Source organism: Haemaphysalis longicornis, unplaced genomic scaffold (assembly GCF_048455015.1).
Source record: "Haemaphysalis longicornis isolate Haplotype H1 unplaced genomic scaffold, Haemaphysalis longicornis Haplotype H1 scaffold_7, whole genome shotgun sequence".
Classification (NCBI taxonomy): domain Eukaryota; kingdom Metazoa; phylum Arthropoda; class Arachnida; order Ixodida; family Ixodidae; genus Haemaphysalis; species Haemaphysalis longicornis.
The window spans coordinates 182417843-182433936 of NW_027526422.1; the positions used below are offsets into that span (position 1 = coordinate 182417843).

General features: G+C 46.8%; 1 pseudogene; it reads left to right on the plus strand.

Annotated features, from left to right (window-relative positions):
* The first annotated feature begins 12445 nt into the window (after positions 1 to 12445).
* Positions 12446 to 13780, plus strand: LOC144144853 (uncharacterized; annotated as a pseudogene).
* The last annotated feature ends 2314 nt before the right edge of the window (positions 13781 to 16094 follow it).

The window sequence follows — 16094 nt, forward strand, 5'->3', positions numbered from 1 at the left end:
TTTGCGCATATAAAATTACTTTTCCGCAAGGACACTTTTTTTTCAGTCATGACATTCGAGGTGCGGACGGCGTGGCTATCTCACCGCGCGCACAATGTGTTTATTGTAGGCAAAATACCATCACGAAGGCCATGCGCAACAGGAAGATCACCGGGGTCAGAATCCAGGGCGCGTAACTGTCCGCCAAACTGTAAGATTTTTTTGGTATTTCTGCGGTACGCATGTCAGGAACAACTCCAAATCAGAAACAGCTGTTTTGTGTCACATGGGTGACATATACATATATAGTTTCCTTTTGTAGCGTGAGCTACACTGGCCGAGGTTGAGCAGTTTCGCGTGGCTCCTGGAGAGCCGTGCTGGACATGCGCGACGAGCAGTGCCGTCTCACGGCGCACAGCTGGCGCGCCGGAGCCGCCGCCGCCGCCGCGACTGGATTGGATTTAATTAGATTGGATTGGAAATCGTTTTATCAGCAGTAAGCATGATAATCAGCCAATCCTAGACAACCAGGAAAGCTAAGAATAACACGCTGAACCTTAGCTCACGCTACGTATATCCTGGAGCTAAGCCACTGCTATTTCTTTCTAACAGCGCCAAGACGACGGGGACAAAGAAATAAGCGCCGTGTTTGTCCTTCTTTGTTTGTCCCCGTCGTCTTAGCGCTGTTAAAAGAATGATGAAATTATACCAAATGGCTCGACCTTCATTACTGCGGTATAGTTTTTGCAGAAAAGGATCTAGCGATAACTGTATACGATTTAAAAAAAAAATTTATCGTCACTTGACGCAACAAAAACAAATCTTTGAGAAAGAAAGCACAGAGAAAATTTATTTACAATATGTACAGGCACATACAAAAACTTGCAAGGCTTCGTAGAGCCACATAACTTGAGGCAACACAAACAGAACCTCGAGAGAAAAACAGCACACAGAACATCTATATTTGCAATCTATACAGCTGCATACAGAAATATAATTGGCTTCGTCGAATCACATATAACTTGCTGCAACACAACGAATACCTTAAGAGACAAACAGCAGACAAAACATCTATTTACAATCTATACAGCTACACATTGAAACTGCAACGCTTTGTAGAATCGCATAAGTTGACGCAAGAAACAAAACCCTAAGAGAAAAACAGCCCACAGAACAATCTATTTACAATCTATACATACAAAAACTGACAAGGCTTCATAAAATAACATAACTATGTAGAACAGGGTAAGACCTTATTCACAACCATACATTCGTATTTACAAAAACACACTGAAATAAACATCATAACAAAGAAGGTACACTATAGGCTACAGAGTATGCAGAGCATGGAGGAAAGAATACTCAGGAGAGGCCCCTAGCATCCCAGTGCATTGCGAAAAGTGTGGAGGAAGTGACGTCATTTTTCTTGAGCCCATAGACAATGTTGCTTACTTGTTTACAACTGAGGCGGCCAAATCTGGGCGAATAAAACGGACAAATTTTTAAGGCGCTTGGTATGTGGCTGCCTCGCTATGCTTGCAAACCAGCGCAGTCGCTACGAAAAACGTTTTTAGATTAGGCCAGTTTGAAAACTCCGCCGTCGGAGGCGGCCTTAATTAACTCGTCGTACCCCGGCCGCAGCGGCGCTTACGTCGCTTCAAGATCGGCGGAGCGAGCCGCTGCCGCCGCCGGCGACCTGCCGGGAAAATCCCCTTCGCTCAGCGTTGGCGAGAGCCACAGTTCTTTCTTTGCTCACTTTGTGTTTTTTCGTTGTGAAGTGAAGTGAAATTTATCGCTGGACGTAGCGCGCAAAGACCACAGTGCTGTACGACCCCAAACAATGCTCCCGTCGTCTGCGTTCGCCATCCCGCAAGCCTGTTGCTATGACGACGACAAACGCTACTTTACCAGGCTTAGGAGCTGAAAAATCGTCCTTCTCTCTCAAAAACAAAGGCCGTTTTTCGATTGAAACTTTGGGTGAGGGTTAGAATGGGCAAATTGATGGCGAAATCAACAGCTTAGAACATAACATCGCACCGAGGAATTAGCGACGAAGCTCTTTTCGCTTCGAAGCGGGAGGGCAGGGCGACGCCATGTTAGTCAAATCAAACCGGGGACAGCAAAGGATGACGGGATAGAGTGCGCCCTGCCTGCGGCGTCGCGCCGGTTCCCATTGCTGCCAGATCGCCGGCCTATTTGACTTACCCACCGCGCCGTGGCGCAAGTGACCGATCCTCGGTGGCGCTTGCGGCGTCAGCTCATACCGGGTTTTCGTGCGCGATTTTGTTTTCGTCTGAAGTACATTCTAAGATAAAATTTGTTCGCCTGTGTTCTCGATGTCATTTTAGTCAACTTTGCTCGTTTCCAGAGTGCTTTATTGAGCAATCATTGAATGAATAGATTTTGTTTCGCCCGTACAGTGTACCGGCCCGCTTTAATTGTATATCGGTTTTGTCGTTATTCGGCGTATTTATGGGCTACTTCCACAACTCCTACCTGTAATCCTTTTTCCACACAGTTTGCTGCTCGTCGATGTTGTGAAAAGTTGCGTTATTCCGCGCGTGAAACAGCAGCGGTGCAGTCGCATTGGGCAACGATATATGACAGACGGACAACACATACATTTATGACAAATTCAAACAAATTAAACGCCATCAGATAGCTTAAAAACAATTATAAATGAACAGAAACGAAACATGTGAAAACAAAAGGGCGACTTGTTATATTACACTGTGAGTATGCGTGTATGCACGCCTGCACATATTGCGAAAACAAAAGTTGAGTTTGTTACGTTACACTGGGAGTACATAGTAGTGGAAGGATGTTTTTTAAAGCTTCAGAACTTTCCGTGAGAGGGGCTTTGTATAATATAAATCCTTCTCACTGCATTCTTGTCGGTCTTATCAAAATGCGTGGTTGGCAGCAGCGGCTTAAACTTTCTACACATGAGTTCCACCAACTCTCGCCGATGACCTAAAGCTTCGTCGGGACACACACTGCAGACTGGCATTGATGCGATGAGCTCAACGCTGTTTCAAGCATGCTTCGAGGGGCTTCGTAAGCGACCGATGGTCCGAAAGCATCGCGTCAGGAAACTTCATGGCAAGCAGCAGTCGCACTAGCTGCTGCGTTCGATATATCTCGCCGATCTTACCGGTGCGGATTCCCGCTTTCTTTCTTTTTTTTTTTAGCTGACATCGCTCCTTGCTTCTCTTTTCACTGCCGGCCTCATGTACGAAGGACAGTGCGGGAAAATACTATCTTTTCCTGCAACTCTGAAGGTCTTCCGGCCGAAAGTGCAGACTGCCGACAATCGAGTAACGTACTGGACTTTGAGTTGGGCTCCCTGTTCTTTCTAGAAATGTTCTTTACCCATTGTGCTTTCCGGGCTTTGTTCACTGAAAACTCATGGTTGGAGACATCCGGATCCTTCTTCTGCACGCTGAAGAATGGGAGGCAACAATATCGTATTCGTCGGTTTGAAATTTCACGAGCAAAACATCGTCGCTTGTTTAATGGGCAGGTATTACTTACACAAATTTAGCGGCAGGTATGCTCGCAGGTATTGTAATAAATACGTAACAGGAAGAGCCGTTCACTGCCAAGAAGCGGGAATGCTCAGTGCACGGTTTGCCCGCGGATCGTTTGCTACCATGCGACCTAGCGGGAGAGGATCGGTAGCGGGAGGATCGGTGAGTGGCGCCACCACGCGGAATTCAGACGCAGTGGGAGAGGGCAAGGCGGGCACGCTTTGGGGTGACGCCGCAGGCATTCGATGGCTGGGCTCAGTGGGCTCAAGTCATGGCGGGACTCGGCTTCACAAATATGACGTCAGGGCCTCTCCTAACCTTTTCTTTCCTCCATGATGCAGAGAATACAGTAGGCTAGAGAGGGACCTTAGCCATCATGATCTTATGAGGGAGTGGAACTGCTTGCCCCATAAAAAATGTTTAAAGCAAAACGGGACAAAATTATTGGATCGGTTCAAAACTCTTGCAGCAGCCTCCGTTCCTAACCAGACCAAACTTCACATGAAGGAGAGCTTCTAATGTCTCGTTAGACTCTATTTCGAGTGTAGGTTTTAGTAAGCGAGACTCGGCTGAACACTCGTTCCACGGAGCGTTTGGCGCGGGTTGTGATGGCAAAGAGAGCGCCAGCTCAGACATCAGAGGGAAGTTTGGGTTCCCGGCAACGTTTTTTGCGTTTTTCACGCTCACACAGAATTCGTTCATGGTCTGGGTACCCTCTGCTAGATCGTCGACTTTCGTTTGGAGCAAGCGATACTCAGATTCTAGAGCCGGAATGGTAGTTTTTTCTATAAAAGCACCGAGCGAGCGGCAGGTCAAATTGAATAATTCCTTTTTATATTTTTTGGCTCAACAAGCTGCCGGTCACTCAGAAGCTCCAGGTTCATAGGAAGTCGCTTCAGCAGGCTTTTGATAGAAGCTAAAATGAACTTGCGGCACCTTTCCAACAGAAACAACTCTGTCTGAATCTCTGAGCGAAGATTTCTCAATACAGTCGAAAAAAAACCTCCAAAGCCGCATGCCATGACATGCAGTATGTGCTGCTCCCATTCCGTGCTGTCAGGCTCTGCATAGCCAGGCATTTAAACTCTCGCTATAAGCGCTATCACAAAGGAAATCAATTCCTCATTTAGCCTGACAAGGTCTGGATCCTCGCACTGAAAGAACTTGTTCATTCGCTCGAATTAGTCAATGATCGGGCTTAGAAATAGAACAAAAAAAATGGCAGCATCTCCACTCCGTGGCTGATGGCGAGGGTGCGGAGTACGGGGACTCGAAATGACATCAAAGTTGCGCCCCGATTGACATCCGATTTGCGCCCCGACCGTCATTCGATTTGAGCCGTGAGTTGCACCTGAATTATTCCCTAAATGAAACTTCAAATGACGGCTCAAATAGAATTTGGCTTGATTTTCGCTTGATGGTGGTGTGCGCACGCATGGACGCAGACGGACATTGGGAGGTCCTAAGGTTCTCCGCACCGTTACAGGCGAGGGAGTAAGCCGTTTGAATCTCGCCTACTAACGCAGGGTCGTGAGCAGCGAGTGGTGGCCGAAGCACAGCCGTCGAAACTTTTTGGTGCTTTCGAGCGGGCAAGGACTGACACTAAAGCGATTTCCGAGGTCAACCACGCTAGTGGGCTCGCTCGTGGGAGCGGGGAGGTGGCGGCTGCCTTCGGCGACTACTACGAGAAGCTGTTCTCGCGCGCTGTTCCCGATGTTCCTCCGCCGGATGCCCTCGATGAGCTGCCCAAGGTCCCGGAGGACGTTAAGGCCGTCATAAACCCCATCACGGTCGAAGAAGTCAAAAGCGCTATAAAGGAATTGCCAAAGAATAAGTCACCGGGACCGGATGGGATCGTTTCGGAGTTCTACCAGGTATTCCGAGAGGAGATCAGCCCTGTTTTGGCGTCGGTATTCGAAAACATCAAAAACACAAAGTTGCTGCCACCTTCAATGCGGAGCAGTAATTTGGTCCTTATACCGAAAAAAACGTCTCATGATACGGCACCCAGTGTTGAAGATTTCAGGCCTATCAGTCTTCTATCCAACAGACTACAAAATCCTATCCCGAATCCTGTCCAGACGGCTCGAGAAGGCCCTCAGCAGTGTGGTGGGACCACATCAGACATGCGGATTCAGAGGCCGCTCTATAAACACCAACGTACACCGCATTAGCACTGTCTGTGAGGTGGCGGAGTCAGGGTTTTTTCCCCTTGCTGTCTTGCAACTCGACCTCAGAAAGGCCTTCGACCAAGTAGATCACGCCTTTCTGTTGATGCTCCTCCATCGGTGCGGGATAGGGGACGAAATGGTGGAGTGGATCAAGATCTGCTATACATTTTGAAATCACCACCAGCATCATTATGACTGGAGAGGTGGGGAGCCCCATCGCCGTGAGAAGGTCGGTCCGGCAGGGCTGCCCCATGTCCCCGATTCTGTTTGCATTATGTATAGAGCCACTTTGCAGAATGGCAATGGCATCGAAGTCAGTCAAAGGCTTGGTTCTCGGCGACGAAGAACTAAGAGTCCTGGCAAACGCGGATGATGTCGCGTTCGTATGTTCGTCGAAAGAACGGGTGAGGGAGATCATCGCGCTCGCGCAATCATTCTGTCGGTTTTCGGGTGCTCAGCTGAATCTTTCTAAGTTTGAGGGAGCATGGCTAGGTGAATGGCCCACCAAACCATCACAGCTCTACGGAGTCCGATGGAGGGAGGCCATCACCCGCTACCTTGGAGTCAACCTGGACTGCGGCCGAGCCATTGCCCCCCGCTGGCAGTCAAAGCTGGCAGCCGCGGGTAGGAAGTTGGAGCCCTGGCGAGCGCGACACATCGCCTTTTTCTCAAGGGCACATGTTTGCAATGGCGTGTTAACCCGGCCGTCCTGTACGTGGCCAGAGTATCGACCATCGACGCAGGCTCAGTGGCCAAGCTACACCGGCTGTTCGCAGTATTCCTCTGGCGATCCACCTACGAGCCTATGCGTCGCACTAACATTTTCTGGAGTCCGGAAGCGGGTGGCCTCGGGCTTGTTAACGTGGAGCTCAAGCTGACAGTGCAACGTTTTTTGTTCTTCCGGGATCGTCGTGACGGTTTCCTTCGGGCTGCTCTGCAAAACGTAGGCTCCTCACATTTGGCCCCTTGGCTGCCAACAACAGCGGAGTTTACACATAGTAACCGGGCAACGGGCTTTTGCAAAGAAGTGGCGGCAGCGGTGGCCCTCTTGCAGGGACTTCTCTTGGGAGTACCTGTGCGCAGTGGCCCCGAAGAAGTTGTACTGGGACCTGGTGGAACAGATTCTTCCACCCCCCATGTATCGCTCACCACCTCTAGGGCGCATGAAAAGTGACGTCCTCCTCCGAGTGCGGAAGCTCCCCATTCCTTCTGGTTCGAAGGATTTCTTCCGCTTTCACACAGGGGTTCTACCCACTAAGGCAAGACAGGGGGAGAGGGGCTTCTTTCTTCCTGGAGGGACGAACTGCTTGTTGTGTGGAAGGAGGGAGACGGTAGAGCACGTCTTTGTGGAGTGCAACACGGCGTCGTATTTCTGGGACGAGCTGCAGTGCTCTTTCGACACGTACTGGCAGCTCACCTGAATGAACTTGAGGTTCTTGGAGGCGGCCTCGGAGCGCCCGCTCCTCCGTGACTGCGTCCACGTCATAGGTCTCCACTCGCTATGGAGGGCGAGAGTCGACGTGGTTGAATGTGCCGAAAACCCGCGGCCGGCGTGGAGGCACTTTGTACAGAAGGCGCAGTGGGCAGTGGCCGCCCTTGACGGGCCCGATTAAGACACCGAGCTTCGCGACTCACTGGCGCGGGGCTCACGAGCCCTCATGGAGTTTAAGGTAGAGCAGCAAAGGAGATGGGACTTGATTTGAGGGCCGGAAGCGGGACAGCACCATGGGCCACTTCTGCCCACTAACGACTTCTACGCCCAACCCCTTCCCCTACTTCCTTACCGTACACTGTAAACAAATGACACTATCGCCCATTTGTAAGTGTTTCTAATAGGAACCACGCCAGCACTACGTGGCTTTGCTGGCACTGCCTACGAATGGTTTCCACTTCCCTGGCGAAACACGCTGAATCTTGTCTTGGCTTGTTCAGTTCCCGAACGCGATTATTTGTCTGTGTGAGCAAAGGATGTTACACTGTTCTCTGAAACCTCAGTAACCACTTCATCTGGCCCTGTATGTATATTTGTAAATAAAGTTACTGTTACAAAAAAAAGGGGAAAAAAACGCAGGGTCGTAGCCCAGTGGGTAAGACGACTGACTCTAACTCTGTCTGGCCTACCAGACACGGGCTCGAATCCTGCCGATGCCTGTGTGATTTTTTGTGATTGTAAATGCTATGCGCACGGACGCAGACGGACATTGTGCGGTCCTAAGGTGCTCCACACCTAAATGTAAATTTCTCGAACCAGTGTACATTTCCCTCAGTACTTTTGCTGCACAGCAGCGTTCCCTACTTTTCGTTGCTTCGAAGTGGGATTGCATGCATTCCACTGATTCAAGATTGACCGCAAGGCAGGTGTAATGCTTAGCCATCTTGTCGCACAGACACTGAGACACCTACCAATTTATTCGGGACATCGCCCGAGGTGATGGCAGCGTATGTTTCCTTGTATTCTTGCTGCCTTTAAAGGGAATGGGCGAACCAATGGAAAGTTTCGCGTACAAGGTATTCAATGTGCGTTGGTGGCACATCGATCGCTTCATTACAGGCTAGCTGCAGCAAATGGCACACACACGAAGCCCAAGCCCAGAATTTTCTGCCTTCATTTTAGAGTAAATGGTGTTGTGCTGCACACACATGACGCTTTCTAGGGGCTTTCTGGATACCACCTGTATCCACACGGGACTAGAGTGTTTTTATTTTCAAGAAAACGTTTCTGGAAATGATCAGTGCATTCATAGTAGAGGGTGTCCGGCCGGCGTCCTTTCGATGGAGCCGGGTGGTCCTCATATTAAAACCAGGTGGGGACCCGTCCGACCCGAACGCCTACCGGCCTATAACGCTTTTGAACAGACTACAAGATAGCGGCACCGACACTACTCTCTAATACTGGTAACCTTTAATGTAACTTCTAAACAAAAGTAACCTATAAAATATAGGTTACAATAAAGGCAATTTCATATATTTTTTGTCCCAGTCAATTTTAAGGGTTACAAGCTTTCATTAAGAATGATTTATAGGTTACATTAACAATTTATAGGTTACATGTGTCATGTACCGCGCTCCGGCAGGCTCCAACTCAAGCACTGCGCTCCGTAAAGCCGTAAGTGGACAAGTACCGCCACCTGGTGGGGCCTACTTGAACAGTCACTCACGTGACGTAGATTGCGCGGGCCGAGAGCAGCAGTGCGCGCCAAAGCATGGACGACGCCGGACACGTCCCGGCTAGTTCTCAATAAAGGACATTCTTGTGTTATAGCAGTGCGTCACGAGTCTTGTAACAACAAGAACAAAATTGTACATGTAACCTCTACGTTGTAACCTATATAACGCTCGGCAGCGAGAACCGCCGGGATTCTTATGAACGGAGTGGCATTGTTGTGAAACACTGTTTTTAATGTTGGTTGCAATGGATAACCCCCACTTAAACCGATGTGCTTGTTATGCTGCTATATGCACCACGTTCTACGTGGCGGCCGCTGGGAAAGAAGACGTTCTACGTCTCCCGCGGTAGTCGAGGGGCGGCGCTAGTTGACCGGCCTCAGAGCTCTTGTAAATATAAACCCCCGCTTTAAAGTCGAGAGAGAAGCCGCTGTGGGGATAGCGTAATTGGTTAACGCACCGCACCGGTTATGCGGAGATGTGGGTTCGAGTCCCGCTCCCGGAAAACGGCGGATTTTTTCTCGACTTATATTTTCGCTTATTTATCAATGAATCAAAGAAACGTGACAAGCACACGTCATTCGGCCCTATTATATATTTCGAAAAAAGCCGAATAGCACTGGCAATGACGACTGCAACCTTGATATGTATCTTTACCGAGTCCCTCGTCCCGTATCTCTCTGTTCTGCTACATGCATTACGAGGCACTGGCTCCAGCAGTTCGGATATGCCAATTGCTAACCCCGACCTCCGACCACGTTCTACGTGGCGGCCGCTGGGAAAGAAGACGTTCTACGTCTCCCGCGGTAGTCGAGGGGCGGCGCTAGTTGACCGGCCTCAGAGCTCTTGTAAATATAAACCCCCGCTTTAAAGTCGAGAGAGAAGCCGCTGTGGGGATAGCGTAATTGGTTAACGCACCGCACCGGTTATGCGGAGATGTGGGTTCGAGTCCCGCTCCCGGAAAACGGCGGATTTTTTCTCGACTTATATTTTCGCTTATTTATCAATGAATCAAAGAAACGTGACAAGCACACGTCATTCGGCCCTATTATATATTTCGAAAAAAGCCGAATAGCACTGGCAATGACGACTGCAACCTTGATATGTATATATATATATATATATATATATATATATATATCTATATATATATATATATATATATATCTATAGGGCAGGAAATAGGGGTTGGCAGTCAAGAAAACCTCGGAAAGCAAAGGGAAGGTTGTGGTGGGTCATAGAAACTGACGAAGAATTTTTTTAGTCAGAAAGAAATTGGTGAAAAAATGCACCAGACCGGCATTCTGGAGGTCGTGGGTTCGGATCCCACCCGGCGGGCATTTTTTTCACCACTTTCTTTCTGACTAAAAAAATTCTGTTTCTATGACCCACCACAACCTCCCCTTTGCTTTCCGAGGTTTTCTTGACTGCCAATCATTATTTTCTGTCTTATTTCACCGAGCCCCTCATTTCCCATTTGATTTATATATATATATATATATAAATATATATATATATATATATATATATATATACACATTTGTGCGAAATGCCATCTCGCTACAAGGCACGCTTCTGGTGCCCTCATTTAGCCCATGAATGCCAAGTTCACATTGAAGATAATTAGGAGGTATTGCTCCCCCAGATACGGGGTTTCTCTTACAGTTTGATCTCATGGACCGTTTTTATGTATTAATATTCGACATCGGCCTTCTATCACCAGCGAGATGGATTTTGGCCACAATAACGGTATGTAAATGCAAAAATCACCGAAATATCTTTTGAAATATTGAAATACTTGTACCTTAAAAAATGGTAACCAGGCCTGCAGAGACAGAAAGCAACTTTCAGGGATTCACTTCTTAAATAGACAAGTCTTTCAAAAGCTTGTGTTATAGCGTTTCACGATTTAAGCTCCATTTGGTGCTGTTTGGGGACTATTTCCATTGCTTCTACGTGAATGTACTTGCCAATGCATTTTTTTCTAGTCTGATAGCTGGTATCACAGCCCCTGCCGCCAAAATGAAATACTGGCCCCACTGAATAATAGTGATGCTTTTCCGCATTACTCCGATGCTTATGGGGGTAAAGCCTTCCCAAGCAAGTTTTTTATGTGTGATTGTGTGCTATGCCAGTACTCGTGCAATCCCCGAAGAAAATGAAACAGGTCTCGCAACCCAAATCGCGAAGGTCCCTTCGAGGTATTGAGGACTGCTTGATTATTGCAGACAGCTATCAGTAATTAACGGCACAGGTTGCTGTGATTCCAAAGTTGTTTCCTGGTGCCGCGCATTAATGAAAAAGGATTGGTGAATGTAACCCTAGAGTGACTACAAAAATTGGGTGAAGTGAGATGCATTTCTGTTCTAAACTTTGCATCTTAGTTACAGCTGTCCCTGTGGCGCCTTGTACACCTGGTGTGGCTACGGGTGAGAGAAGCGAGATTCCTAGACAGCCGACAAAGAGCAAGGTTCGAAAGCATGTCTGCAGTGCATGCCGATTCACCACGAGACACTTTTATGCCTTTTCACATGAAAGATGTGCATATGCATAAGGTGGTGCTAGTGTGCACAAGGTGTCACATGCAGTTTCCTCGCATGGCACATTACAAGGACCATGTCTACAACTCGTGTTTGTCGTCTGATGTAAACATGTGTTCAAGGCCTGTGAAGGCAAATGATCAGCAAATTTATACCACTCAGGCTGACAGACAAGCCTTGTACTCTGAGCATGGAAAGGAATTGTTCAGATGATGAACTCACTTCTCAAGGTCTTCACCAGGAAACTTTAACAGAGACTGAAGAACATGTGCCAAGCTCGTGTTTAATAAACAAGCTTTTATGCTTGTCCAGGAAGCTGGAGTCCCAGCATCGCTGCTCTATGGTTGCGATAGATGCGGTGGTGCGTGGAGTTGCAGACATTCTGGCAACTGCTGGAGTCACACTTGACGTTTCTTCACTTGATAATTACAAAGCAAGGGAGGCACTGTATTCATCACAGGGAATTTGTGTGCCTCCAAAAGAAGTAACACTTGGTTCTGGAGAAAAGGCTTACTTCAAAGTCAGTCTTTATTTTCCTTTTTGACAAAGGAGGGGGCAGCCGCAAGAAGCCGCTGAGGAGACTGCCCCGGACACAGGCGCAAGGTTACATACCTTGATAAATATGAGACAAATCGAAAAAGCACTTGCGAGATATCATGTGCATCACACTGCCTCCCCTCAGCCATAAGGTACACATATAATTAAACACAAATCACTCAGAAAAACTAAACCTTGTGACATACGTAAGCACTTACCAAGTTCAATATACACACACTTATACATAACTAAATTTCTACACAGGTTTATACAATATTTTGAATAAACATCATGGCCTCCAACATCCACACTAACATGCGAAAGTCAAATAAAAAACATCATATCCACTGTTACGGTAACAGTGCAAATTCACATACAATAGTATTCTACGAAGTATAACATAGGTTATTTTCTTATTTATGAATTTTTTATTTGTGTCTTAAACTTTATTCCTTTAAGAGGACTGCTGGAGAATTTGTTGCAGCATCCGTACTTTGCGCATTGTTTTCTATTCAAAATTGATATGTCAAACAGTGATCTGCTGAAAGATTTCCCTGATGGCACAAGACTCCAAACGCACCCGGTTCGATGTTCTCACGAAGAAAATTTGATTGTGATGATCCTCTCTTGTGATGATATTGAATTGACTAACACAACTGGAATGAAGAGAGGATTGAGGGGCAAGCTAACAGTTTTTTATGTGATATTTGTAAACATCAAGCCGTCAGAGAGACCCAAAGTGAGTAACATTTTTTTTCTGGCTGCTGGTGGAAAGGCAAGAGATCTGAAATCAGCAGAGAAAAAGAGCAGACTGCTTGATGATTTCATCACTACAGTAAACGATCTAGAAAATGGCTGCGAGTTCAAAACCATGCACAGAGAAAAGACGCTTTTCGGGCTTTTGCTTGCCTATGTAGGGGACTCCTTGGCATGCCATAACATAGGAGGATTCAAAGAATCATTCGGCGAAAATGTTCGCTTTGCATGCAGAACTTGCGTTGTTCCAACGTCGGAATTTCGTAGTGTTCACTATGAAATCAAGTGCCCAATGCGCACTCCATCTCAGTACGAAAATGATTTGGTACTTTTTGAGAAGGCAGATTCAAAGAAAAATCGGAAGGAATGTTCAGCGCAATCCGGCATCAATTCTAGGTCGGTGCTGACGAGAACTCATCAATTTTCTGTCTTGACAGATTTACTGTATGATCCCATGCACATTTTGTTGGAGCGAGTTGTTCCCGTGGAGTTGTGTTTGTACAATTCATTGTCAGACAGGCATTATGGGCCACCTTAGCTGAACTCAACAATGCCATTTCAGTTTTCTTTTCACAAGCTAGTAAGCAGAAGTGACCGCCCTCGATTGTTCGAGTCAGAATTCAGCTTTCCCTTTTCCGCGAGTTCTAGCTGTGTGCTCATGATGCACTTTCTCATCATTATACATGACTTGACGTCAGACCTTGCTGAACAGGATCCTCATTATGAATGTTTTTTGTTTTGTGCATAATCGCCCAGTTACTGCTATCACCTGTAATTTGATACCCTTGGTGATTTGGAGAAGCTAATTGGTCGTCACAATGAACTTTATGGCTCAGACGCATTGAAGCCAAAGCTCCACACGCTACTTCATGTGCCCGAACAAATAAGGCGCTTTGGTCCCTCACATCATCACTGGACTATGCGATTTGAAAGCAAGAATGCCCTTCCAAAGTCGAAGAAATTTTGGAATTTCAAAAACATACCATTGTCAGTGCCGGACTATTTTCAAATGAAGATGTCTAATGACTTGTGGGAACAGTGTGTCGGAACGGAACGAAAAACGAAAAAAAAAAAGATATTTTTGACCGGAACGAAAACGTAACGGAAACGTTATATATCATTTTGTTCCGGAGCGAAACCGAAATATTTTTAATTGTTTTTCGTTCACGGGAAATGTCTGCACGGTCCCAAGAAATGCACGGTCAAGGCAACGTTGTCCCTCTTTATTCGTCCACATCGCGTCGCTAGCACCATCATGTTGAATTCCGGCAGTATCATTTGCCTTGTCAACAGTGCGGTGGATTGGTGTCTGCACCCTTGACAGCGTGCAAAATAGTTACTGCGCATGCGCTATCAAGTTTATTTTCCACCAGATAGCTTCGACCATAGACGAGCAGGCAACCTACTTTTTTTTTCCCATTCGCCACTAATGCCTGCCTTTTTTTATTTCACTTTTCCTGTTCGGTGGAACATGCAAAGAGGAGGCGTGACATTCCTGCAGTGTGTTTCATTACCGACGTTGTTACGACTGACTCCAAGCGAACACTGCTAATGTTCGGCCACCTCCCAAGTGCCTCGTAACGTTTACAGCTAGTTCAGATGGGACGCGACAGAACAAATCACGCTCGACGGTACTTCAGGTATGACAGCGTTTCAAAGACATCGACATGCCAGATTGAACACTGCCAGCATGTTGTGTCGGGCGACCATGGTGGGAACCTCGAGCGTCATTTGCAGCGACGCCACAAGGAAGTGTACGACAACCTTCAGGCCGACAAAGCCCACTCTACAAAGCGTGTTGCCTCGGACGAGGCGGAAGGCTCTCCTGCGGCAAAGCACAGGCAAGTGGATACACAGAACATGTTTAGACCCATTTTATCGAAGTGTGTTTCGCTGGAAGTAACAGAGGGCAGCATCATGAATAGCTGCGTTGAACTAGTAACAAGAAACGGTTGACCATTTCGGCTAATTGATGACTCCGGCTTTCGGAAAATAATCGATCCTGTCCTAAAAGCGCTCAATGCTACGTAGAGACTGTAAAGGACAGGCCCTGGTTCAGTCCATGAAGAAACGAGAACGAAATCTCTGCAACGAACATCTTTTGTGCTGACCACCGCTATCGCCTTCTTCTGACACCTGATCAAAAATATCAAGCGAGGATGCATCTGTGCAAAACCTGGAAGCGAATCACAGCCTTCACAGGCCTTCAGCCGAAGCAATGTAGCAGCTGCATTTCAGAGAGCACCGCTCGAAGCGCTCCTGAAAACGAAGGAAGCTGAGGCTGGCACTGAATTGCTCGACAAAGAGCCGCGCCTTACAAGAAGCACAAATACGTTGAAATTTTGGGAAGAGCGCAAAGAGCGGCAACCGGAGCTATAAATGTTAGCACAAGTTGGCCCTTGGAGTGCCAGCCACACAAGTCAGTCGGGCATTTTCGGCACTGAAGTTTGTTTTGACGGATCAGCAGTCTCGCTTGTTGGAGAGTGCACTCGATGACCTGCTGCTTCTGAAATCGTGCTCACTCCCTTATTAAAGATAATGCGAGATTCAAATATGAGGAAAAATGAATACTAAGTTTTTGTTGTTATTTTGCTTAGAAGTTTCTTGCAGAGTCCCTCTTAATCATATCGTAATTTTGGGACGTAAACACCCAATTATAAAGTTCCTAATCAATTAATTATTATTTTAAAAAATATTAAGTATTCTATTACTGTTTATTTTATTAAAAAACGTTACGAACTGTTATGGACCATTTTATTTTTTTCATTCCGGAACAGAAACGAAACGGACCTTTTTCTGGGGAACGAAACAAAAAACGGAACGAAAAACATTTCGTTCCGACACCCTGTGTGGAAAGAGCCAGAGCAACCTGAGCTAGTCAGTCGGCGTTCATACGGCAGTACAGAAGTTGGTGTACCAATTACCTTGACGTCTTCTTTCCTACTATGTGGTTTGGAAGAAAGTGACATAGGTAAATCCGCTACATCTGTACAGTTTGCCTATGTTGCAAACGTTAAGATCTCTGTTTCTGATGTCCTAGTGTTCTCAAAAAATGACGAGTCGCTGTTTGGTGAAGTGGAGAGCATTGTACTTTGGCAAGACATTTTTTTTGCTGTACGTTTGCTCGTTAAGTCCAGTTATGTGAGGCGCATGAATGCATTTGTTCTGCTGAAGACACCGCACAGTGCAGTCTTCAGGCCTGAACTGCTTCTTTATCTGTGGCCACTGTTTGTGTACAAAAAAAGTGGTTATTTACATGTCATACCTAAATGTTTGCACGAGTCCCCACTGTATCTCTGACTTAGCTGTGCATGTTGGAGTCCAAACTGTAACTACGCAATATTCTTTTATTGCTTACCTACTGCAACTTTGTCCAAAACAGTCACAAAGTGATTGATTCTGTCAACGAAACGCTT